Source organism: Chiloscyllium plagiosum, chromosome 14 (genome assembly GCF_004010195.1).
Source record: "Chiloscyllium plagiosum isolate BGI_BamShark_2017 chromosome 14, ASM401019v2, whole genome shotgun sequence".
Lineage (NCBI taxonomy): Eukaryota > Metazoa > Chordata > Chondrichthyes > Orectolobiformes > Hemiscylliidae > Chiloscyllium > Chiloscyllium plagiosum.
This window is the reverse complement of record NC_057723.1, coordinates 33,052,856-33,080,107: the sequence shown is the minus strand read 5'-3', so window position 1 is coordinate 33,080,107 and position 27,252 is coordinate 33,052,856. Positions and strand designations below refer to the sequence as shown.

General features: G+C 42.1%; 1 long non-coding RNA gene across 1 annotated transcript in view; it reads right to left on the bottom strand.

The window, feature by feature from the left end:
- Positions 1-588: 588 nt before the first annotated feature.
- The window catches only part of LOC122556913, a 35,024-nt gene continuing 8,360 nt past the window's right edge, over positions 589-27,252 (bottom strand). The window contains exons 2-3 of the long non-coding RNA XR_006313701.1: positions 755-1,012; positions 589-636 (exon numbers count right to left, since the gene is read on the bottom strand). This is a non-coding gene — a long non-coding RNA (uncharacterized LOC122556913). The remainder of the gene's footprint in view (positions 637-754; positions 1,013-27,252) is intronic.

The following is a 27,252-nucleotide window of genomic DNA, read 5'->3' as shown; positions in this document are numbered from 1 at the left end:
GTCAACAAATTTTGGTTTTGGGGAGATGTTGGGTTGGAGGGACTGACAAGTTAATGGCCTTTACAGATTGGGGGGATGTCAAGTGGGGGAGGAGGGGGCTGATGGTGCTGTGTCAGGAATGGTGCTGGTTCAAAGGAGGTCTGAGGTCAGGAAAGTTGTGGTTTTGGGGGAGTCAGGTTGTCAGGACTATGGGGTATCTCTGCAGGTAATTTGAAACCTTTAGTCATCTGTGGTCTACGTTTGAACTGTAGGCACTTTGGACAGTTCCAGGTACAGGCTAATGCTCATTGGAAGCTTAAGCATCCTGGGTAATTCCCACATGGCCTGTGCATTGGGACTTTTGAGGGGTCCCTTTGTGTAACTTTCAATCTATGTTGCTGTAATGACCATCGACCAATCGGAAGATCCAAACCATTATGGTGACATTTGATTAAAATAAAATGATGAGGATATGTCAGTGTTGGAAGTAGTTAGCTGATGAAGGAGCAGCCCTCCGAAAGCTGGTGCTTCCAAATAAACCTGTTGGACTATAACCTGGTGTTGTGTGATTTTAACTAAAATAAAATGAACCTTTTTCACAAGTTGGAACTTGGGAACTCTTTTTATTTCATTTTAACTCAAGGATGTTCACAGCATCTGAAAAATTAAAAGTAATGCCAATATCAATTCATGTCATTGTCACATTTACATTATCTCGAATTATCTAAAACATCCATTAAATAAATCCTGAAGTAATTATCCACAAAATACTCACTGCTAGTTAAATGCATGGGATATTCTCTGGCCTCATTAAACCAAGTGTACTTGACCCTATTTCTAATTCTGTTAGATCCTCAGCTTCCTTATGAAGGAACTAATATAACTTGACAAGAACCTTTTAGTTATTCTTCTAAAGTTGATGCAGCATGATCTGAGATGATTGATGTGAGTGTCAAATCAAGTAACAGATCACCCATTGTTTGCTCTTTCCTGTAGACGGTGTTGAGGATCTTCAGGTGAGGTGTGCTGGTATCTGAAACAGAAACATTTCTTTTTGAGGGCTATTTTCTGATTTTCAAAAGTGGTGTCTTTATTGTCACTAACCCTTTTATAAGATGATACACAGTTATGTAACAGCATTGGCCCGAATCTTCCATGAATGAGGCAGTCATTATTCCAGTATAGGCAGAAGATGAACATAAGGACCCTGTGTAATCTGAATCACAGCATACTCTGAATGAATTACCCAGAAACTTTAATTTTCTGCCAGGCAATTCCTTTGTGCCTGGAACCCTCAGAAAGTTTCCATTTAAATCAGAGACTTTTTAGGATTCTGATGAAATTCATTAAAATTATTACTCAGGAATTGTTAGACTATTAAGTGAGTAACTATTCAACTGACCAAATATTTAACTCTCACATCCTCAACTACACCTCCCCCAGCCTATTTACACTCCCCAGATCCTGACCCAACACCCAAGCAATACTTCCCTGGGATTTGACCAGACCCCAACCCTTATGTTCTGCTGGCTGGAACCGGACCTGGACACACTAATGCCAGACCCAAACTGACAGCGTCCACCCCAACCCAGCATTACCCAGCCCTCCTGCCAGATCCAGATCCGACCTTACAAACCCAATCCTGGCACCCGAGTCTTTGTGAGATTGTTATTCCTTGAAAAGTCTGGTCCATTCCTTTCTGCATTTGTGCTGTTGTATGAGGTATTTGGATTCACAGAATCAGAATAATGCATCAAAATCCTCCGTAATTATCAACATTCCATTTAATTTAAAGCTACAACACACAAAGAGAGCACTGATTTCATAGATATTACTTTATTTAATTGGCACATCACAATAGAAGGCTTTTTTGAAAATAATTGACATATGTTCCCAAACACACAAAAAAAGCCATAGCCCTAAGCACATCATCCAGAAAGCTAATGCTATCATTTTGAAGAAAATAATCATTTATGGGATGTGGTATTCACTACCTGAGCCAGTATTTATTGGGAAGAAGTGAGGACTGCAGATGCTGGAGAGTCAGAGTTGAAAAGCGTGGCGCTGGAAATACACAGCAGGTCAGGCAGCATTTGAGGAGCAGGGGAGTCAAGTGGGAGGGGAAGGGGGCTAAGAAATAAATAGGAGGATGGGGTGGGGGCAGGGAAGGTAGCTGGGAAGGCAACAGATGAATGCTGGAGGGGGTGATTATGATAGGTCAGTGAGGATGGTGAAACAGTTGAGTGGGAAGAAAGATGGACTGGGGGACAGGTAAAGAGGGCGGTGCTGAGTTGGAGGATGGGATCTGGGATGAAGTAGGGGGAGGGGATATAAGGAAACTAGTGAAGTTGATGTTGATGCCATGTGGTTGAAGGTCCCAAGGAGGAAGATGAGGCATTCTTCCTCCAGTTGTCGCGTGGCTTGGATTTGGCGGTGGAGGAGGCCCAGGACTTGCATGTCCTTGGTGAAGTGGAAGGAGGAGTTGAAGTGGTCAGCCACAGGGTAGTGGAGTTGTTTAATGCGTGTCCCAGAGATGTTCCCTGAAACCCTCCGCGACTTGGTGTCCTGTCTCCCTGATGTAGAGGAGACCACATCAAGAGCAACAGACACAGTTAGATGAGGTGGGTGGATGTGCAGGAAAATCTCTGCCAGCTGGGGCCTTGGATGGCAGGTTTGGCGGGTGGATTAGCTGGGGGGGGGGGGGGGGGGGGGGGCGAGGGGTGGGGAGGCATGGACCTTATTTATTACCCATCCCTATTTGTGCTTACTAAGGTGGTGTTGAGCTGCCTTCTTGAACTGCTGCAATTATGGTCCATAGATAGACCCTTAATGCCATTAGGGAGGGAGTTCTAAGATTTTGATCTTGTGACACTGAAGGAGTAGCAACATAAATCCAAGTCAGGAAGGTGAGTGGCTTGGAGGGTACTTCCAGGTGGTGCCCTTCCACAGGTACCTGCTGCCCTTGTCCTACTAGTTGGTAGAGATCAAGGGTTTGGAAGGTACTTTTGAAGAATCATTAGCAAATGTCTGTAATGCATCTTGTAGAAAGTGCACACATCTGCTACTGAGCATATTTTACCTGTTTGTGGGTATGGTACCAATCAAGTGGTCTGCTTTATGCTGGATAGTATCAACTTCCTTGAGTGTTGTTGAAGCTACACCTATCCAGGCAAGTGGGAATTATTCAATCACACAGTTGACTTGTGCCTTGTTGAAGATGGATAGTACTCAGGCAGTGGGAGGTGAGTTACTCCCTGCAGTATTCCTAGTGTCCTAATTATTCTTATAGCCACTCTGTTTATATTGGTGCATCCAATTGAGTTTCTGGTCTTTGGTAACCCCAGGATGTTCATAATGAATGATTCAGCAATGGTAACACCATTGAATGTCAGGGGGCATTGTTTGAATAGTCTTTTATTAGGGATGGTCATTGTCTGGCCTTTGTGTAGCATGAATGTTACATGTCACTTGTCATCCCAAGCCTGGATATTGACCAGATTTTGTTGCATTTGAACATGGGCAACTTCAGTCTCTGAAGAGTCATGAACAGTGCTGAACATTGTGCAATCAATAGCAAATACCCCACTTCTGACCTTATGATAGAGCAGCTGAAGATGATTGGGCCTAGGACACTGTCGAGAGGAACTCCGGCAGAGATGTTCTGGGAGCTGAGATGATTAACCTGCAACAGTTTCCTATGTGCCAGGTATGACTCTAGCCAGCAGACAGTTTGCTTCCTGATTCCTACTGACTTTACTAGGGCTTCTTGATGCGACATTGGTCAAATGCTGTCTTGATGTCAAGGGTTGGCACTGTCACCTCACGTCTGGAATCCAGATCTTTTGTCCATGTTTAAACAAAGGCTGTAATGAGATCAGGAGCTGAGTGGCCCTGGCGAAAGCCAAACTGGATGACACAGAGCAAGTTATTGCTGCGTAGATGCTGCTTGATAACATCGTTGATGGCACCTTCCATCACTGCACTGATGATCAAGGGTAGACTGATGGGCTAGTAGGTGGCTTCATTGGATTTGTCCTAATTTTTTTGTACAGGACATACCTGGTCAATTTTCTATGTTGTCAGGTAGGTGCCAGAGTTGCAACTGTACTGGAACAGTTTGGCTAGGAGAGGATGGCAATTTCTGGAGATCAAGCCTTTAGTACTATTGCTGATCTACTATCACCATCCTTAGGATTACCAGCTCGAATAATGCTCAAGGAAGTTGACATGACCTAGGGCAAGGCAGCCCACTTGATTGACACTACATCCACCAACATCCACTTTTTCCATCACCAATGCTCAGGGATAGCGAAGTGTTCTATCTACAAGATGCACAGCAGAAATTCACTAAAGATCATGAGATAGAGTTTTCCAAACCCATGACCACTTTCATCTGCAAGGACAAGGGCAGCAGATACATGGGAACACCACCACCTGCAAGTTCCCCTCCAAGCCAGTCACCAACCCGATGTGGAAATATATCGCCACTATCGCTCGGTGAAAATCCTAGCACATCCTAGAATTCTTTCCCTAAGGACATTGTGGATCAACCTACGGCACTTGGACTGCAGCAGTTCAGAAGGCAGTTCACCACCACCTTCACAAGGGCAACTAAAAATGGGCAATTAATGTTGGCAACTCCCTTGCCCCATGAATGATATGAAGAAAAGACTATGAATCCAAACTTCTGTGCTCAAAAACGTGTGCTTTTAGGTCAACTATTTTGAGGACAAATATTGTTTACTGTAGCGACTGGGTCCAGGTTGACCACGTTAACTCCAATGTTCTTGATTGGGGCTGTTAACCTGGGCCAAGCAGGAAGGCCTTGGCTGACCTAGAGATCCAGGAGATGCCCGGGTGTCCTGGAGAAGGAGCCTGCGGTGCCTACCAACACCCCTGAGCTGTTCAGGGAGAGGTGGGCACCGCAGGAAGTGGAGTGCTTTATTTCTCCCTCAACTCTACTTTGATTTAATTCCTGCCCTCCTCTTCAATTTTTTGATCACGCAGCATTGCCCTTTGTCGAGAAGGGCATTGCGTGTCACTGGCCACCCTGGTGCTTCCTTTCTTCCTGTTGGTGGGAATTGAATAAAGATTTGTACACCTATCGTCTTTCACTGCGTCTCACACCTGCACACGCACAACATGGGTGCTGGGAAAATGTAAGCGCTACCGCAGTTAGGTGGCAATGTAGGAGTAAAACATTAAGGAAAAAAAGAGAAAAATAAAGAAAAAATATATAACCAGGAGATTTAGGTCTCCTCAGTTTTGGGGACTGACTCTGAGCTGGCTGGGCCACAGTCAGTGTGTTCCTGCTGCTACTGTCTGAGTTTTGTTGGAGGAGGAGAGTTTATTTTTCTTCCATCCCCACCCCCCTTCTCCAGGGAAGATATTTGTTCTTTTTTAGTTTTCTTTATTGTTTTTCCCTTCTGTTAAAAACAAGGGAAAAAAAATAAGCAGGAGATCCTTAACTTAGGGGATTAACTCTGAGCTGACAAAAAAAAAGCAAACGATTAGAACCTCATCAGTTAAAAAAAAACTAGGAGATTAGAATCTCCTTAGTTGAGGACTGACTCTGAGCTTGCTGGCCACAGCCAGTATACTGTGCACTAGTAAAGAAAGGGTGACTTGGTGACAGGAACTGGCCTCTGTGCAGTTATTTCATTCACATTTGCTGAAAAGCTTCCTCCAGGTTTCCTCCATTAGTTTTAGAAATATTATTACAGAGGATGTCAATGAGTTTCTATGACATTCCAACCAATACCTTCCAGGTGATGTAAATGAATTGAATATTCACTTAACAATGGAAAAATTAATTTGAACAAATGCGATTTTCTGATCAATTAAATAAATGGTGTCATACTCCTTTAAGTACTAAAAATCCACTCAACATGTTAAAATGTAGATACAGAGTTGATCAGATGCACACTGAGCAGCACTTATCTGAGATTTCCATTATGACTTACCGTGGAATACTTCACTGGTGCTCTATTCCACCACATATCACAACATTACAACACTCCCTACCCCCACACCTCTATGAATGAAGCAGCCTTTTGTTTTATTCTGTTTCAGTGCCAGTTTTGTTGAAGTCATTGATTTATTAGATGAAAGAATTGATGAAACTGTATACATTTAAAAAAAAACATAAGACTGAAACCAAAGATTGCAAAGGGAGCCAAAAGATTAAATAATTCAGTTTAATAGAATCTGTATTCCCTTGTGAAAATACTATTGTTTCATTTGTAACTTGTGTTGTAACACATTTATTGCATTGGTGAACATTTGGGTTTGATTGTTCAATAAGTTGAAAACTGATCATGGGTGTCTTTATATAGTAATCAGGAGAATCTCATATTGGGAAGGAGAAACAACTTTGTGTAATTCATACTGTCAATAGTGGAATGGGTCAGGCTTTCAGATTTGGACTGATTAAAATGGAAATCAGTTTAATCACATTTAAATGCAATATGACCAGAGCTTCCTACATGTCTGAACTTTAATTTCACCTTTGAATTGTGTTATCTGTCCTCTACATTGCCGATGATGCAAATGTCCTTTTCAATTTGATATTAAAATAAGAAGATTTAATTTTGACAGACCTTATTGCATTTTACATTAGCTGGTTGGAAATTGTGTAGAACCATACACTTCACAAGCCATCATACTGCACATCATTTTGGATTAGCAAATGCAGCATTTATTTTTATTGAAAATAATAAGCGACAAAAGGCAGGTTAATAAAATTCCATTGAAGTTAATTAGGGCTCACAGAAATCTAATGTAGGAAAGATCTGATCATTTTTACCATGGAGGTTGCATTCAAAGAGATTCACTGTCAACTTCTCAGCAATAAAATGAAGGCAACTGTAATAGCAATCAGCTTCAGCAGTAAAATAATGACTCCAGCTTATACTTTCCTTCTGACAGTCACCTTTGGGAACAACTTATGTGTTTCAGAGATAGTCTCAACAGCTTGAAGTATTCAAAATAGGATGAGATTGAATCACTGCCAAATAAAAGCTCAAACAAAAAGGCTCGAGTTGGGATAAAATTTAAGGGGGAGGGGAATTCCAATTATTTTGGCAAACCAGAGATGCGTAGGTTTGAATGCACCTGCTATTTTCCAGTAGATCAGCAATTTTTCACTAATTTACCCATTTGAACAATGAGCTAATTGGAGTCAGATGTCCAGTAGGCTGCCTAAAACCCCAATTAAAGGATGGTTGCCAGTGTGATTTGAAGGTCTACATGTCAAATGGGAGTCACTAATGATAACAGGGAAAATGGTGACACCTCCTGTGGGCAGATATACATCCTCTCCTTCTTAGACAGACCCTCGGGATTGAGAATGACTAGCTTCCACCCAATACAATGGGTCTAAAAATGACCACTAAGTCACTTAGACTCTCTGCTGCATACAGACAGCTGGTGTTTGAAGTGTTGTGCAGTTTGATTCTTAGGATGTTTGTGTGCTCCGTCAGATGCCTTGACTTCACCTCTACACACTCTCAATGAAGTTTCATGGGCTATCCTGTGAGTCCATGAGTATCACCATAATGACCAGGATGTTGCTGGGAATGGAAGGTGTGAATTATAAAGAAAGGATGAATAGGCTGGGATTTTTTTAACTGGAGTGTGGGAAGTTGAGAGGTGACCTTATAAAGGTTTATAAAATATGAGGGGAATAGATGGGGTTAATGGCAGTGGCTTTCCTAACGATGGGGGATTTGAAGAGTAGGGGGCATTTTTTTAGGTTAGAGGCAAGGGATTTAAAAAGACATGAGGGACAACTTTTTTACACAAAGAGTGGTTTTTGTGTGCAATGAACTTTCTGAGGAAGTGATGGATGCAGGCACAGTTACAACACTTAAAAGGCATTTAGACAAGTACATGAATAGGAAAGGTTTGGAAGAAAAAGGAACAGGAGCAGGCAAGAGGGACTAGTTAAGTGTGGGATTATTTTTGTAATGATCTGGTTGGACTGAAGAATCTGTGTCTGTGCTTAATGACTTTCACTGGTGGCAGCATCAGCTTGGCAACAGGAATGGGACAAACAACACTCAATAGCTTCACATGTGACACTTGTACCAGGATCTACCTTTCAGGAATCAGGTCTTCAGCCATCGCTATCAGGAAAGGTCTGCCGTATGAAGATTCCCAATCTGCAAAGATTAATTTACTGTATACCCATTCTACTTCATATGGAAGGACGATGGAACACTAGTTTCTTTCTTTATGGAGTTAAAATACTATATTTTGGCCAATGCCAAAATAGTTGGTTAATGATTTGAGAAAAGATGTCCATTTTATTGCTCATTTTCTATCAGATGGGTTTTATTGACAGTGAGAAGTGTGTGACAATTCGCCCCTTTTTTGCAACTGGCTATGCAACAATGTATTTCTGAGGAAAAATTTCACCTTCTAAGTGCAGTGACTTACAAGAACTGACATAAATAGACTTTTATTATCAGTTCAAATCAAAGGAGCACTTAATTTCATACTGCCCGAATTGTATGTTGTACAAACACCCAGTGTCCAAACACAGTGGTGCACACAGAAGAAAAGTCGCCTTTCAGCAGTGTAATGTTCGGTTTAATTGCAAATAGAATAACAAGACACAGCTCACTCAGTTACAGTCCTTAAGATGGTAGTGAGAAGTTTGTAGGCCTGAAGAGTTCTTTCTTGGTCCTTGAAAGCAAATGGAGCTTGGAGGTTTCTGGCTGTTTCTGATTAAATAGTGGTTGAACTCCTGTAGTGAAGAAATATTACATTACAATTACAATGAATTAACCTCTCCCCTCTGTATAGGAAGGCTGGCATTTTGAAACAGCTATTTCCTTTAGCTGGATGATTTCACCCTCAGAAGTATTGGTCCCTGTCAATACTTGCTGGACTGCAGTAAACATCTGATAAAAAAAAGTGAATAAATATGTGAATACTACTGAGCACTCTCAGTATCATCATTAAGACACAGTATTTTCACATCTGTAGTATTACATGATTCCCCTTGCCTTAGCTCAGCTGCTGCTCAAACTCTCATTCATTACTTTGCTATCTCTAGCCTAAATTTTAATCACTCCATTGTTGGTAGCTGTGCCTTCAGCTATCTGATACCATAACAAAGCTAAGAAAATGCTGCAGTTAACTTTGGAGGATGAATTTACAAGGCAAGTGTTTGGATCTTCCATTTCATTGCAAGAATACTATTAACCTCTTCCTAGCCAAGTTCTTGCAGTATGTACAATGCTGGGACCTAACTGATAATCTGAAAAATTGCCCAGTTCATTCTTGTACCAAAAATGTAGGACATATCCAATTATGGCCAATTATTGTCCCATAAGTCTACTCTCCACCATCAGTTTCACCCAGTTTGGGTTCCGCCAGGGCCACTCAGCTTATGTTGTTATTACAATCTTGGCTCAAACGTGGCAATAAGAGCTAAATTCCAGAGGTAAGGTGAGCTCTTGACATCAAGACAGCATTTGACTGAGTGTGTAATCAAGAAGCCCAAGCACAACTGGAATCAATGGGAATTAGTGCAACAGTCTTCACTGGTTTGAGTCATACTTGGCACATAGGAAAATGTTTGTGGTTGCTGGAAATCAATCATTTCAGCTCCACGATATCTCTGCAGGGGTTCCTCAGGGTAGTGTCATAGGCCCAACCATCTTCAGCTGCTTCATCAGTGACTTTTTCTCCATCATAGGATCAGATGTAGGGATGTTCACTGGAGATTTCATAACTGCACCAGTCACAACTTCTCAGATACTGAAGCTATCCATATCCAAATTCAGCAAGACCTGGGTAATATCCAGCTTTAGCTGATAAATGGGAAGTAACACTCCCACTACATAAATGCCAGGCAATGTCCATTGCCAATAAGAGACAATCAAACCATCAGTCCCTGACATTCAATAGTTACATCACTAAATCTTGTACTATCAAAGTCCTTGGGGTAACTATTGATGAGAAACTGAACTGGGCTCACCATATAAATACATTGACTACAAGAGCAGGTCAAAGGCTAGGACTGCTGCAGGGAGTAACTTATTACCTGACTCCCTAATGCTATTCTATTATGCACAAGCCACAAGTCAGGATTATGAAGGAATATTCTCACTTGAGTGCAGAGTCAACAACATTCAAGAAGATTGACACCATTGAGGACAATGTAGCCCATCAGATTCACAAAAATTCACTCAATCCACATTGATGCTCAATAGTAGCAACTTGCAATATCCACAAGGTGCACTGCACTAATTCACCAAAGATCCTAAGACAACACCTTCGAAATCCACAATTACTCCTATCTAGAAAGACAAGAGCCACAGATATATGAGAATGACATTACCTGCAAGTTCCTCTCCAAGCCACTCACTATCCTAAAATATATTGTTGCATTGTCAAAATCTTTGAAATACTTCACTAAAGGCATTGTGGATATACATCCAGCACAAGGATTGCAATGGTTCAAGAAATTAAAAATCATACAACACCAGGTTATAGTCCAAACAGATTTGTACTTCCAAATAAACCTGCTGGACTATAACTTGGTGTTGTATGGTACTTAACTTTGAGAAAGTGAGGACTGCAAATGCTGGACATCAGAGTCGAGAGTGTGGTGCTGGAAAAGCACAGCAGATCAGGCAGCATCCAAGGAACAGGAGAATCGACGTTTCGGGCAAGAATCCTTCATTGGGAATGAAGCTTGTGAGCCAAGGGGGCAGAGAGATAAATGGGAGAGGGATGGGGATGGGGGAAGATAGCTGGGAGTGCGATAGGCAGCTGTTGTTGTTGCTTTTGATGGAGGTGGAGGTAATGGTGGACCTAACAAGGGTGTTGTGGAGGGAATGGTCTTTACAGAAAGCGGATAGGGGTGGGGAGGGAACTATGTCTCTGCTGGTGGGGTCTGTTTGTAGGTGGGCAGAAATGGCAGAGGAAGATGCAATGTAAATGAAGGTTGGTGGGCTGGAAGGTGAGGACAGTTCATCAACTTCACAACACATTCCACCCAACCTTAAGTTCACCTGGACCCATCTCAGACACATCCTTTGCCTTCCTGGACCTCTCCATCTCCATCAACAGTGACCGATTCAACATGGACATCTTCTACAAACCCACCGAACCCCACAGCTACTTGAACTACACCTCCTCGCACTCTGCCTCCTGTAAAAACACTATCCCTTATTTCCAATTCCTCTGCCTCTGCTGCATCAGCTCCCTGGAGGACCAGTTCCACCACAGAACACACCAGAAGGCCTCCTTCTTCAAAGACTGCAATTTCCCCTCCCACGTATCAATGATGTCCTCCAGTGCATCTCATCCACTTCCCGCACCTCCGCCCTTGAACCCCACTCCTCCAACTGCAACAAGAACAGAACCCCGCTGGTCCTCACCTTCCACCCCACCAACCTCAGTATACATAGCATCATCCTCTGTCCTTTCCATCACTTACAAATGGACACCAACACCAAAGATACATTTCCCTCCCCACCCCTATCTGCTTTCCGTAAAGACCATTCCCTCCGCGACTCTCTTGTTAGGTCCATGCCCCTAACAACCCATCCTCCCCTCCTGGCACCTTTCCCTGCCACCACAGGAATCACAAAATCTGCACCCACACCTCTCCCCTCATCTCCGTCCAAGGCCCCAAAGGAACTTCTACATCCATCAGAGCTTTACCTGCACTTCCACAGATGTCATTTACTGTATCCGTTGTTCCTGATGTGGTCTCTTCAACATTGGGGAGACAGGATGCCAACTTGCAGAGTACTTCAGAGAACATTTCTTGGACACCCATATCAACCAATCCAACTGCCCCATGGCTGGACATTTCAACTCCCCCTCCCACTCTGCCAAGGTCGTGTAGGTCCTGGACATCCTCCATTGTCACACCCTAACCACCTGACGCCTGGAGAAAGTACGCCTTATCTTCCACCTTGGGACCCTCCAACCACATGGCATCAATGTCGACTTCACCAATTTCCTCATTTCCCTTTGCCCCACCTTATCCCAGTTTACAACCTTCCAACTAAGTACTGCCTTCATGATCTGTCCCACCTGTCCATCTTCATGCCCACCTATCTGCTCCAAGCTCCTTTGTGACCTATCACTATTACCCCCACCTCCATCCACCTATTGCACTACCTTACCCCTAGCCCTAGCCCCCCTCTCATTTATCTCTCCAACCCCTTGGCTCACAAGCCTCATTCCTGATGAAGGGCTTTTGACCAAAGCGTCGATTCTTCTGCTCCATGGATGCTGCCTGACCTGGTGTTTAACTTTGTCCACCCCAGTCCAACACTGGCACCTTCACATCATGGTTCAAGAAGGAAGCTCACCACCACCTTCCTGAGAGGAACTAGGGACAGACAATAAAATGTTAGCCTAGCCAATGTCACTCACATTGAACAAGTGAAGGGAGAAAAAAAATTAAATTGCCACATTCCCATTTAAATCAAAGCTAATCATCTAAGATTTACTAACTTTGGTGCAGATAGCATCACTATTCTCAGAGAGTTAAAACACCATATGTCAGCTAGACCTGAAAGAAAGCTAAAATTTTAGTAAAAATTATTCATGATCTTCGAATGAAAATTTGAATATTCAGCTGTTGTTGTTGCTTTTGATTCAAAATCATTGGAAGAACTTCAACTTCTCACTTTGTTTAAGGCGCAGAAGATACCAAAGTTAGACACAGTTGACTTGATGGTTCTTTTGGCTTTAGTAGTGCTATTTTAGCAGCCTGAGACACATTCATGTTGTGTGGTACAAATGACCACACAAATAACAATGACACCATAAAGCCAAGTTGCATAAATAAAATAACTAAATTGGCCTGATTAAATGATGCAGTTGGTTTACTAAATCACAAGATCTGCTACTCATACTTACTTATTTTAATGCCATGTTCAAAAAGAACTATTATGTTGTCTGTTAACTTATTTATTTATCATGCAATAATTGGTTAAAAGGAATGTATTTGGACTCTTTTTTTAAAAAAATCATCCTATTCCCTTGATTTGGAAATCATTGGTACAAATTATGAATTCTAAGTAAAATTTACTCATTGATGTTTTTGAGACATTTTTATTTGTGAATCATTAGTAAAGCAGATCAGCTTATCAAAAGGTGTTTATTTGTGTTGCCATTAATGTTCTAGTCTTGTATGCTCAAACCTGCAGACAGTCTGCCCTTTTTTTGTCATGCACCATTATTCAAACTACTGCCTTCAATTATCTTCTCCTTAATTTTGTAATCTCAACTATCAGATGCTCGCCTGGAGAAAGATTCCTTTGCAAAATGCTGCCGTTTTGAGATAAATGAAATGGCAAAAAAGGTTTGCTATTTCTAATCACACCCTGTCCAGATCTTATCTGTCCAAGCAAGGTGACAAATCCTTTTACTTCCATTTAATAACTTATCATGCTTGCTTTCTGTGCAATTGGATAATTGCTTTTCAGAGAACATCTGGTCAGCCTATTTCAACTTCACATGCAGTTCTGAGAAATAATTTGTTCTTCATTGGATTATATTTAACTTTGTTTTACAATTCTTCTTTTAAAATTACAATTACACAGCAAATCCCTTCCAAATAGATTGTCATATTTTCATTTTTAGATGTTAATTTTTCACAACTTGCTAATTAATCTGTCTAAGCAGGTAAATTGAGTTTCTGCTTTTCCTAAATGCAATTAATTTTCAGTGTGATATTCTGCTTGAAGGTAGGAATACTCATTTTGTTGGTGGATAATGCATCAGATTTTACATTTATGTTCTTGCATTTAGCTTTGATGCACTTTGGTGCAGTCAACGCTGTACATACAAAACATATTGGAAAATGACTGGTGAGACTAAATTTATTTTTTTGCAACATTATATTCCATTTCTTCTCTCCACTTCCAAAGGTGGTGATTCATGATAGAGTCGAATTAACAAGATTGGATAGTTCTGAAAACTGGGCCTGGGGTTCGCAATGGGTGATTACATGGCTTTCATTCAAATTGATACGCTTGACAGGCACCTTTGGTGTTTTCTGCTAATTATAATGGTTGTGGTATGTAGCCCAGTGCTGAATGTACTGTGGGTATTGAATACCTCAGTAGGGGGCCTAACACCACTTGAAACTAGCCTTTATTATTTAAAGCCACACTATTCCTCTTAAAAGCCACATGCATTCTGACTGCAGCATGGACTGAAGCTGCTAGGAAATATCTTGTAGACCTAAATGACACATTAGAGTCACACAACATTCACAGATAAAAATCACACAACACCAGGTTATAATCCAATAGGGTTATTTGGAAGCAGTAGCATGAGGAGTGCTGCTCCTTGTGAAGTATAAGATCATAAGATACAGAATGTATAGTTATAAATTCTGTGTCTTACAATCTTATATTCCACAACCACCTGATGAAGGAGCAGTGCTCCAAACGTTGTGCTTCCAAATAAACCTGTTGGACTATAACCTGTGATTTCTAACTTTGTACACCCCAGTCCAACAACGTACCTCCAAATCAACATACAAGGAGCTTTCTCTGAGATGCTTTGATGTTACATTTGCAGCTTCAAAATATAAACTCAATATGAGAAGAAATGTTTTCTTCCCTCGAGGGACGGTAGGGTCCTCCAGGCAAGTGCCAACATGTCAGTGGCCAAAGGTAGCAGGAGTGGTCAGTGGCAGCAGGAGTGGTCTGGACCAGAGAACCTGGATGTAATGGCAAATATATTGCAATTGCTTCACAAGGAGTGGTCAAGGTCAGATTCATATTGAGTCGTGGAGTCATAGAGATGTACAGGTGCTGGAAAAGTGCAGCAGATCAGGCAGCATCCCATCTTCTTCAGGAAGAAGGGCTTATGCCCGAAACATCGATTCTCCTGCTCCTCGGATGCTGCCTGGCCTGCTGCGCTTTTCCAATACCACACTTTTCAACTCTAGTCTCCAGCATCTGCAGTCCTCACTTTCTCCTCATAGAGATCTACAGCATGAAAATAAACCCTTCAGTCCAACTTGTCCATGCCGACCAGATATCCTATATTAATCTAGTTTCATTTGCCAGCAGTTGGCCCAAATCCCTCTAAATCCTTCCTATAAATAGCCATCTAGATGCCTTTTAAAAGTTGTAATTGTACTACCTCTGTCACATCCTCTGGCAGTTCATTCCGTACACTACCATCTGTGTGAAAAAGTTGCCCCTTAGGTCCTTTTTAAATCTTTCCCCTCTGACCTTAAACCTATGCCCTCTATTTTTGGATTCTGTTAACGTGGGGAGGCCTTTGCTATTCACCCATTCCATGTCTCTCATGACTTTATAAACCTCTATGAGATCACCCTTCAATCTCTAATGCTCTAGGGAAAATAGCTGAAGCCTCACCCTGTAGCTCAAATCCTCCAACCTTGGCAATATCCTTGTCAATCTTTTCTGAACCCTTTCAAGTTTTACAACATCCTTCCAATAGGAGGGAGACCAGAATTGCACACAATATTCCAAAAGTGGCCAACCAATGTCCTGTACAAATGCAACATGACCTCCCAACTCCTGTACTCAATGCTCTGATCAATAAAGGCAAGCGTACCAAATGCCTTCTTCGCTACTCTGTCTACCTGCAACTCCACTTTCAAGGAACTAAGAACCTATATCCCAAGGTCACCTTGCAAATACTATATGTCATTCAGTTGTGCCTGGTGCCCAGTGTTGTAGGGATTGCTCAGGATGGAGAACTGACTCATGGGCAAGAAACAGTGAGTGAAGAACAAGAACAACATAGCATTTTCCACTTGGGGACCTTGCAGCCCCTAGGACTCTATGTTGAGTTCAATAACTTAAGAGTCTGATTCGATCCTTCTATGTTTCTTTATTTAAGTCCATATAGATCACATCCACCACTCTGCTTTCATCAATCCTCTTTGTTACTTCTTCAATCAAGTTAGTGAGACACAATTTCCCATGCACAAAGCCATGTTGACTATCCTTAATCAGTCCTTGCCTTTCCAAATACATACAAATCCTGTCCCTCAAGATCCCCTCTAACAACTTGTCCACCACTGATGCCAGGCTCACTGTTCTATAGTTCCCTGGCTTCTCCTTACCACTTTTCTTAAATCGTAGCACCATGTTAGCCAACCTCCAGTCTTCTGGCACCTCACCTGTGGCTATCAATGATACAAATATCTCAGCAAGGGACCCAGAAATCACTTCCCTACCTTTCCACAAAGTTCTAGGGTACTCCTGATCAGGTTCCATGGACCTATCCACTTTCATGTGTTTTAGGATGGATGCCTGAACTGGTCTAGTGTGGAGGAGTGGGGCAGGTGGGGAAGGCCTTGATTGTGTTTCCTCTGAAGGTCCCAGTTGTACCACCTCATAGTTGTGCTGGGGGTGTTGGGAAAGATGGACCTGGGGCTTAGACTCTTCCTCATTAGGTCATTGTTTAGGTCTGGGATCCAAAAGCAGGCAAGTATGAGGTTTTGTTAGTTCCGTGAGGAGCCACTGTTATTTAAAGTTTTATTAAAATCTTGCTGCTTAATGGCTAGCTGGTAATAAGCTGCTTGGGGTGTTCTCATCCAATCTCCCCTTCAGCACAGTCCCTCTCCCCTTACTCACCTGCCCAGCTCAGAAGCCTGCTACTCAAAGATAGTGAGGACCATTATGCCTTGCATCCCCTCACTCTGTCTCCACAGATTCCAGCTGATTGTGCATTTTTCTCACGTTGGAGGGAAGTTATGATTTAAAGGGTTCTGAATTAGAGATTGTTCAATGTGGTCAAAGAGCTAAAGTTGATGGTAATCAATAAAGCTTCCTATAATTGTAAAGCAAAGAACAGCCAATGATGGAGATCCGAATCAAATAAAAACAGAAATTGCTAGAGAAACTCAGCTGGTCTGGCAGCATCAGCCAAGAGAAAACAGACCAGAAAAGTGACCCTTCTTCACTGGATGACTGAACTCGAAACATTAACTTTGTTTTTTTTTCACAATGTTGCCAGACCTGTTGAATTTCTCTAGCAATTTCTGTTTAAGCTTCATATAATGTGTGTATCTGATATTCTGAACTGTTTACACTGAAACCACCTTTTGTGGCTGTGTCCCTGTTCTGTGCAAGCCTTTGTCGAGAAGCTATCTGATATGCTGGTTTTCCTGTCTGGGATGAAAGGTCAATGAGCTGGTGGTGATGACCTGTTGTGTTGTAACTCCTTTTTGTCTTTCAAGTGTGAGCCTGGCAGATGTGTGAGAGCCTGTAGAATTGTGACGTCAGCAGTGTTACCTTGGTAACTGATGTTGATTAGACATGAGGCATTTGATGGAGATGTCAGGCCCCCAGCCTTGCATGTCAGAATCCTGCGCAGTGGCATGCTTACAATGCTAACTCATCCTCAGGGGGGCTTGAAGGACTGAGTAGGGAGTGGCACTTACCTGACAGTAGGTAGCAAATCATGTGTTCTTTTGCGGCACTGTGTGCAGTATCTACTGTGTTTCCCATGGGCACTGACCACAGGAGCCACCTCAGTCCAGTTTGCCTTGGTGACCATGGTGGCCTCTTGTTGCCATTCATGGGAAAAAGCACATCCTTTCTTTAGTGCACGCCGCACAGGAGCAGCTCTCGGGAGGTGTTGCTGCAGAGTGAGGCTGTCTTCTGATATGTCTCAGGCACCCCGGTGCTGGGTAAGGCTGATGAGCCCGAGACCATTGCTGGTCCTGGGTCAGAGAATGAAATACTTTTCTAGGTGCCTTCAAAATATCTCCAGCCAAGAAGCTAAAACCTGGAAATTCACAACAGGGTCTAGACTGTCCTACCTGTCTGCCACTCGAATGTGCCAGCTTATCCATGCCCGAGTATGTAATTAGCTTATTCATGCCTAAATATGTAATGAGCTTATCCACACTTGAATATATAATGAACATAAAAGTACCTAACAGTGCAGAAGAAGCCTTCCCATTCTGAGCCCAGATCCACATTTAACCACAAGAATAGAAAATCCTGCCCACTGGCAAATTTTGTTCATTTTTGCAGGACAACATGAATTTAACGTTACTCATAAATCCTACCACTCTGGGCTCCAATGAGGACAATGATGGGGCATATACTGTAAAAGGCTGATAGGAGAACACAGTGAAATATTTGGTGCATTGGCAAGTCTGCCAGTCCATCTCTTATCACCGTTAAACATCCACCAAATCCATGGTGGCAAGGGCTGAGCCCTTCATGAGAACCAAAATGTCCAGGATGCAACTGAGCACCATGGGTAATGCCACTGACTCTGACAATTTCTGGGGAGTTTTTCTGGAGGAGTCAAGGCAGCAGAATTGTTGCTTTAGCATCCCAATGATCTGTTCAATAGTTGTTTTCATGGTAACATGGCTTTCATTATGTTATTACTGGTTGTGTGTGCTGTTTGTGGAAGGAATCGTCAGCTCTTATGAATGAGCAGCCACATTTGGGTTTGACAGGTTGGCTGTAACCAGCAATGGACCAGCAAATCACACTGCCAAGGTCTGCTCACTATAAGTTCAGGGTTACCCTTATATTGATGACCAATGACAGGTCCATCCTCAACCTTACCCTGAGGCTGCACGTTTGGTCCTACGAGTTGGCATAGCTATGTGGCCATCTTTTTGGGAATTGCAGCCACTGAACATGCTACTACTGGTTAAGGTGCATACAGGAGATATAGCCCCTGAATATCCCAAGTAAGTATGGTCTCCTGTTGAGTGTTTCTTTTTCTCCTTTCCACCTCTCTCCGCTGTCTTCTCTGTTGCTTTTGCTTGATCTTTTTCTGATATTGCAGCCAATAGGACTGCAATTATCAAGAATAAACAATGTGTTTGGAGCCCATGCAGTGGCAACTCACGCCTTCCCAACATCCAGTGCTACTGCCTGTAGATCTTATCACTTATGCAAATTCTTTCAAACACCCAATAAACCTACTCAAACTTAGCAAGAGTCAGTGGGAAGTAATAAAAAGCAAACATGCAAGTTGGATGATGATACCTTTAAGTAGTACCAGTGGTCTGTGAGGGTATAGGAGGGGTCTGCATTAATAAGAAAGGGCATTAATTAGTGTGGTGAGACCAAAACTGGCTGGTTGGGTGTCAAGTCAACACTAAACTCTAGTTGACATCTCATTTATCCTGCTCTACATATTTCCAATGTTTGTATGTAATACTGCTCTCATGTACACAACAAGATGGCATTTTGCACATGCCGCAGTGAAAGTGGGTAGACTTTCAAGTGGCATTTTCCGTTTAAACCAGTGGGTGGAGCACCAAAACAATCAGTTTCACTGAGGTTAGATTTTGCCATCATTGAGCTTCGGTGGATTTAGTTCATCCGAGTTATAGAAGCATAGAAAGCATCTGGTTGCAATTTCACTTTTCAAGTACAGAAAGTGTTTATTGATAAGGAGATAAAACTATAAGGTTTGTGTGAATATTTGTAACTCAGGTGCCCGTTCTCGTGGTTGTGGGTATGTTCGCTGAGCTGGGAAACTGATTTCCAGACGTTTCGTCTCCTGTCTAGGTGACACCATCAGTGCTTTGGAGCCTCCTGTGAAGCGCTACTTTACTATGTGTTCTGGAATTTATTTGGTTCTGTTTCTGCTGCTTCTGGTTATCGATTCTGATTTTTTTGTTGCCGTGGCAGGTATATTGGGTCTAGGTTTATGTGTTTGTTGATGGAGTCCGTGGATGAGTGCCATGCTTCTACAAATTCTCTGGCTGTCCTATGTTAGCTTGTCCTATGATTGTTGCGTTGTCCCTGTCGAATTTGTGGTCCTTGTCATCAGTGCGTATGCTACAGCTGGTTGTGGTGTTTAGTGGCGAGTTAGTGTTCGTGGATGCGGATCGCTCGTTGTGTGCCTGCTTGCCCTTTATAGTGTTTTGTGCAGTCTTTGCATGGAATCCTGTAAATTACATTGTCTTGCACATGATGGGTATAGGGTCTTTTATCCTGGTGAGTTGTTGTCTGAGTGTGGCTGTCGGTTTATGGGCTGTCAAGAATCCCAGTAGGCGGAGAAGTCTGGCTGTCAGTTCCGAGAGGTTTCTTATGTAAGGTTTTGTGGCTAGTGTGTTAGGTCATAGCATGTCCTTGCCGCGTTGCTTGTATGTTAGGGATCTGCGGATGAAGTTGTGGGGATATCCGTTCTTGACCAACCCTCTGTAGAGGGTTCTTATAAAACTATAAGGTTGAGAAAGAGGAGAAAAGAGAAAATTTGAGAGATTAATAAGAAATGGCCAAAGAAATGGTCACAGGAGAGTTCGTAGGGAGTCATACAGCATAAACACAAGCCTTTTGGCCCACTATGTCTTTGCCAATTAAAAAACACCAAATGACACAAATCCCAATTACCTCCTTTTGGTCCATTGCTTACTATGCTTTGACATTTTACGTGCTCATTCAGGTGTTTCTTAAATGTTGTAAAAGGAACTGCTTGTGCCACTCTCTCAGGCAATGTGTTCCATATTTCTACCACACTCTGGGTGAAAAAAAACCTTTCCTCAGATCTCCTGTAAACTACTTACCCTTCACCTTAAACCTGTGCCATCTGGTCTTAGACACGTCTCTCAGTGGGAAAAAATTCTCATGAGCTACCTTGCCTATGCATAATGTTGTATACCTCAATCAGATCCCCCTTCAGCCTCCTTTGCACCAAGGAAAACAAACCCAGTCTATCTAGTCTCTCCTCATAACTGAGACGTTCCATCCCAGGCAACATCCTAATGAATCTCCTCTCAATTGTCTTTGGAGCAATCACGTCCTCCCGATAGTATGGTGACCAGAACTGTGCACAGTATTCCATTTGTGACCTCAAAAATGTTTTATAAAATTATAACAAGACTTCTGTGTTCCTATATTCCACAGCCTATTTAATGATAGGAAGCATCCCACATGCCTTTTACCCCACCCTGTCTACCTGGGCTGACACATTTTGGGATCTATGAATTGGCATACCAAAGTCCCTTTGTTCCTCAGTACTCCCTAGGGACCTACCATTTATTGTTTGTGTCATTCCCTTATAAGATCGCCCAAAGTGATCACACTTAACAGGATTACATTCTATTTACCATTGCTCTGCCCAATTTACCAAATGATCAATATCAGACTGTAGCCTGAGACTACCTCCTCACCAACAGCAATACCACCAATTTCCGTGTCATCTGTAAATTTAATGATTACACATCGACATTCATATCCAAGACATTAACGTACATAATAAACAGCAAGGGTCCCAGCACCGATCCCTGTGGTACACCACTGGTCACAGACTTCCAACCACATCACCCTTTGCCTCCTATGCAGAAGCCAATTTTGGATCTAGCTTGTCACTTGCCTCAGATTCCACTGGCTCTTATCTTTTTGGTCCATCCTTCCATGTGGGACCTTTTCAAAGGCCTTACTGAAGTTCATATAAACCAAATTAACTGCACTACTCTCATCAGTACATTCAGTCACCTTTTGAAAAACTCAGGGTTTCCCTCTAACAAACCCATTCTGACTATTCCTAATCAATCCATGCATTTCCAAGTGTTGATTAATCCTGACCCACAGAATTTTTCCCAATAATGTCCTTACCGCTGATGTCGGACTAACAGGCCTGTAATTACTTGACCTATCCCTGTTGCTCTTCTTGAAGAAAGAAACCACATTAGCTATCCTTCAGTCACCTGGCACTTCAATTGTGGAAAGAAAAATGTAAAATGTCTCCACCAGCACCTCAGCATTCTCCTCTCCAACATCCATTAGCAATCATACATCTCATTAGGCTCTGGGAGTTTATGCATCTTTATGTCCTCTAAAACTTCTCATACTTCCTCCTTACTAATCTTAACATGTTCACCATCCCGAGTGAAATCCCTAGCAACAATATCTTTCTCCTTTGTGAATACAGGTGAAATATATTCATCTAAGACCTCAACTACAGACAGATTGCCCCTTTGGTCTCGAATAGGTCCCACTCGTTCCCTGGAAACCCTTTTGCTCTTAATGTACTTATGAAATGTTTTGGGGCATTTGAGCTGAGGTCAATAATTCTGCCGGTGTTGTGTTTGTCAGTTTCTTTCCAGTTTTAAAACAAATCTTTCTTACCATGGAAGTCCTTCAGAAATCTTGCGAATCGAATTTAGAACCTAAGGCAGGAGTTTCACTGTTCAGCTGTTCTAAGGCAGGTGCCATAATCAGTTTTCATGATATATGATGCCCAATGGACTTAGTGATGCTTTGTGGCCCTGAAAACTTGAAATAGTACTTTTTGTTGCAATAAAGTAATAAAAATACCACTCTACGACGAATCAATTTAGCATAGCTTTGGAATTTGCTTTCTCGTCCTGTAGGAATGGAATATACCATGGCAACAGGATAACTGAGATAGGAGAGCAAACTATGCAGGAGACCAACATTTTACATCAAGAGCGAGGAATGAAATACTGATATAAAAAGAGAAACAATGGATTCAGGACATGCCTGTCTGCACACGGTGACTGTAATTCAACAGAAAGGCTTCACTGCATTTTGATGTGGCAAGTCACTTAGTCAGAAAAAATAGGGTGAATACAAGGCTGCAGGCCATCCCACAGAGAGTAAACAGTTTCAAGTGTATTACTGAATGCTGGCAAAAACATTTGTATATCATGAAAATGACAGGTAAACCATGATTAACCCAGTGCTTGCCTCAATTATGGTACAATTTGTGTTCCATCTTTGATATTGTCAGCACACTGAGAAAAAAAACAAAGTAATTATCATCATTTTCAGGCTCATACACACTGGTAGAAAATTCTTTCACAGAATGTCATTGAATTATCCGTACAAAAGACAAATCAAAGCAGAACCATTTTGTAGAGGGAAAGGTTTAGATTTATGTCATTTACCTCAATTATGTAGTCCCTGGACCAACTCTCTAATGAGCAGTTGTTTTTCCATTTAAGTTTCTTCAGTCTCCACGGAATTTTCCCATTTTCAGTTAAAGAGTTTTGCTGGGTGCGATTCACAACACCAAGTCTGCCATGGCTTGGAGCAACTAGAGTTGCAATCTTCTGCTCCTTACTTCATTACTTAAGTAACTGGGCTGCTGAACACCTTTCTGAGGGAATCCTGCAGCCTGAGAGCTGAATGTACTTGCAAGTCTTGAGACCTCCTGGTGTTTATGCCTCTAGTGCCATATTTAAAGTCCAGCTGCTCACCACTACACATGCTGCAGAGCCAGGATCTGCCCATCACACTATGGCTCTTGACTGAGCCAAGAGAAAAGGGAAAATCACCCTGTGTTTCACAGACAGGGAGCTGGAGATGTTGGTGGATGGGTTGAAGGAGGGGAGGGCAGTCCTTTATATCCATGATTGCCACAGAAAATTATATCACAAGACCAACTGAGCCTGGACCCAAATTCCGTCAATACTGTATCCTGGGTAAAATGAGATGCCCAGCAGATCAGAGAGAAGGTTAGTGATCTTTTGAAATCCAGAAGGTTAAGTGTCACCACTTTCTCTCAGAACCACCATCCACACTAACTCTGCCACAGCACATGCCTCTTACCAGGGCTCATAGACTACAAATCTCAATATTCCATGTTCCATTTTCAAATAATATTTCTCATCCACTTCATCCTCCCAAATTACTAACCCTTCCTGCCCTCTGTGCTTCCTGTTCTTTCAATAGGACCACCACATCACCTTCCTTTCTCCTGCAAAATCAATAACTGCATCCATTTCTATCATACTCAATCCCTCCTTTGGTCTCATTATGGGAGAAAGTGGTCCACGCCGGACAAATATCTTCTCTACACCCTGACTGATTTACCTGTAACCTTCACACTGGTTGCTCTCGTCCAGCAGGACTGAGCATGGCCTAATTTCCAGACAGCTGGGATATGGCTTCCTGGACTCTGGGAGGACTAAAGGCTTGATTGACTATGACTAACTCTCTGTGCTGGAATAGGACAAGTCCCTTGACTGGCAGTGGTGATAGCCCCTTCTCCCCATGACGATTGCTCCTTTTTGACTTTCAGACATGGTGATTTATTGAAGCTGGTTCAGATTGATGTAGATTGCTTGCATTCTATTCAGTCCCCAGCTGTGTTTCCAATTTCCAATAGTCTGCAGAACAGACAGTTCACTCCCAGTTCTGTAATATTACATGTCTATGCCTATACTTCTTTCAATCTGCTGCTAAAACTCTCATTCATGCAATCATCATATCCAGACAAAACTGCTCTAATATTCTTCTGGCTATCCTCCCAACTTTCATCGCAATAAACTTTCACTAAATTAAAATCCATTGTTAAAATCCTATCATGCACGAAGTTCTACTCATTTAGACTTAGTGCATGATAGGATTCATGCACTCATTCCATCTGTCCTTTTTGGCCTCCACTGGCTTCCACTCTCGCAACATTTCTAATTTACAAGTCCCATTATATCCTGACATGTCCTAACTTGAACCTTCTTCAGGCCTATAGTCCACCATAACTCTCCACTCTTCTGGTTTTGACTTCTTATGTAGCCTAACCCAACCTGCGTCCCACTATTAGAAATGTTACTTTCAGTTAATTTAGTCCCTTGCCCGTGGCTTTCTTCCCTAAACCTCTCTGAGTCACCAGTTTGTTTTCATTCTTTCTGACCTTTCTTCAGGCCCACTTGTTTGAGCAAGATTGTGGTGATATTTCTTAATATCTTCAGGTCTGGATTCCATTTTCTCTGACTATATATCTGGAAAGTACTTTTCTATGAGAAATGCACCATATGACTTCAAGCTGTTGGCTAGAACTTTACAATGATCTGAGCAATGTGGCCAATGACCAGATTAGTAGTAAAGTTGGATGGTAAGTCTGGTGAGGGCCATCTTAATGGTGGGAGAGTCTTGCTCTATCTTTTATGCTTTTTACACGTAGGACAGCATGCTTCTCACTAGGCAGTGACAAAATGCCAATTAGGAGAGTTATTACTATTGTTAAACACCTCATTGACAGCTGAACTCACCTAATTAATATTTATCTTTCGACCTTGCCAAACTCATCAAATAAGTCAAAGAGTGAGACAACTCAACATGGAAACCGGAATGGATACCTGATGGATTCAGCTTGCTGCTTGATCTAAATGACTCTGTGCTGTGTACAGCCAAAGAACAGCTGACAACACAATGCACTGGCACCAGCTGCATGCACAGACATTGACATTCAGCATGTGCCAATCTTTCACGGCCATTATGTCATCTCTGATTCAAGTGCAGGCTACTCAGGAAACGTAGACTTGCATTGCAGGGAATGTGGGCAATCAGCACTGAAAGGCAGTGGCTGGGACACATTGAGTGCTCAGACTGGCACCTTGCTCATGGATTGAACCAGGTTGCTCGCTCGCTTGCTCTCTTACTGCTTGCTCACCTAGCACTAACCTGCATGTTGCGTCATCCATGCCTTGAATTGCATTGTTATATCATAGCTGTTAGCATCTTGACACTCCAGCTAGGGCCAAAGGCTATCAGTACTGTCATATTGACATGCTTTTTCGTGCAGATAAACATGGATCTGTCTGTGGGTCTTGGGATATCTTGTTAATGGCATAAAGTCCTGCAGCATGTGGCCAGCTGTAAATGTTGTGGCACAATGCATATCCATTTAACTGAATGACTATAATGGGAACTGATAGAGTCCAGTCCTCAGTCCAGTCAAGGGGGTTCCACCGTCAGTCAGTTACATAGTCTTCACAGAGGTGACATGGGGGACTATAGAGGATCACTGTGGGCCATAAAAAGGTATATTATTTAGGGACAGTTGGAGTCAAAGTTCAAGGAGCAGGGTCTCCAATCCAGGGATGGCTGGAAATGATTGAATTAAAAAATGTATATGGGTACTTTAAGGAGGGTACTTGTGGAGAAAGTGAGGACTGCAGATGCTGGAGATCAGAGCTGAAAATGTGTTGCTGGAAAAGCGCAGCAGGTCAGGCAGCATCCAAGGAGCAGGAGAATCGACATTTCGGGCATGAGCCCTTCTTCAGGGTACTTATGTGGGTGGATGCATTTTCAAACTGCCAACTATTCAGATATAAATATAGAGATCCTACAGCACAGTGCCCTTCTTTTGGACACAAAACATCTTCAATACCTATAATACAGTATGTGCTTACATATTTCCAGCTGGAATTGCACTGCTGCTGTAGTGGTGAATCTCATTACGGTGGAACAAGGAACAATTAGTCAAAGCATTCAAAGGTGGAAATATTTCTTTTAAATTATGATTTCACCCTTCTCATTCTCAATATTTCAATGTCCATGACTTCACTGAGCACAATACATGACGTCTCTCATACTTAACTGAAAGAGGAATTCTTTCTGACCCCCTTAACCCTTGCCCTCACTCCAGGCCTGTTGTTAAATGCTTCATACATTTTGCCTCATGGAAATAAGGCCCCAAAGTCCAATATCGGGCATCACCACTTGAATAAATGAAATCCTGTGGCCTTTGTCGACTTTGTAATGGGCATATCCCATTATCGAAGTGAAAGTGGGTACTGCAGATGCTGGAGATTAGAGTCAAGAATGTAGTGCTGGAAAAGCACAGCAGGTCAGGCAACATCCGAGGAGCAGGAAAATCAATGTTTCAGGCCAAAGCCCTTCATCAGGAATGTTGTTTGGGGTCTTTGGTCTGAAATGACGATTTTCCTGGTCTTCAGACGCTGCCTGACCTGCTGTGCTTTTCCATATCCCATTACCTAACCATGGAAACATACCCCCTCACACTGTGTATTCATATTGTTCATTACATTTAAGCTACATTCATATATTTATTTTGTCAAGTTGAATGTCTGTGGGTCTTGGGATATCTTGTTAAGTTGAATGTTGTTTAAAAATAAAACACACTGGAATGCAATATGATTAAATTAGGTTCTTATGCCAAGTTTTATCTGGAGTTATGCATTTGATTGCTTTGAAAGACTTAACTCTATTTTATGCCTCTCCTCCTTCCCATATTTAAAGTTTAAGTTTTAATTTAATTTTTCCTGCCACTGGCAGTATTTCTAAATTGGGTGCCACTTTGGAATACATCAACATATTGTGATTTAAAAAAAAGGGAAAAACAAGGCAAGCAAGGTAACCAGGTTAACGGAGCCATGAAAAAGATAAGGTGAGAATTATTTCAAACAACTAATTAAACTTTGGAGCATATGTATCAAATGGCCTCAGTTGATTTATTTTCAACAACCTTGAAACTTCTTATTTTAGAATTCATTAATTTTATTGTCTGACTAGCTCAGATTCTGTAAGATAGTTAGGAATTATTTGGGAC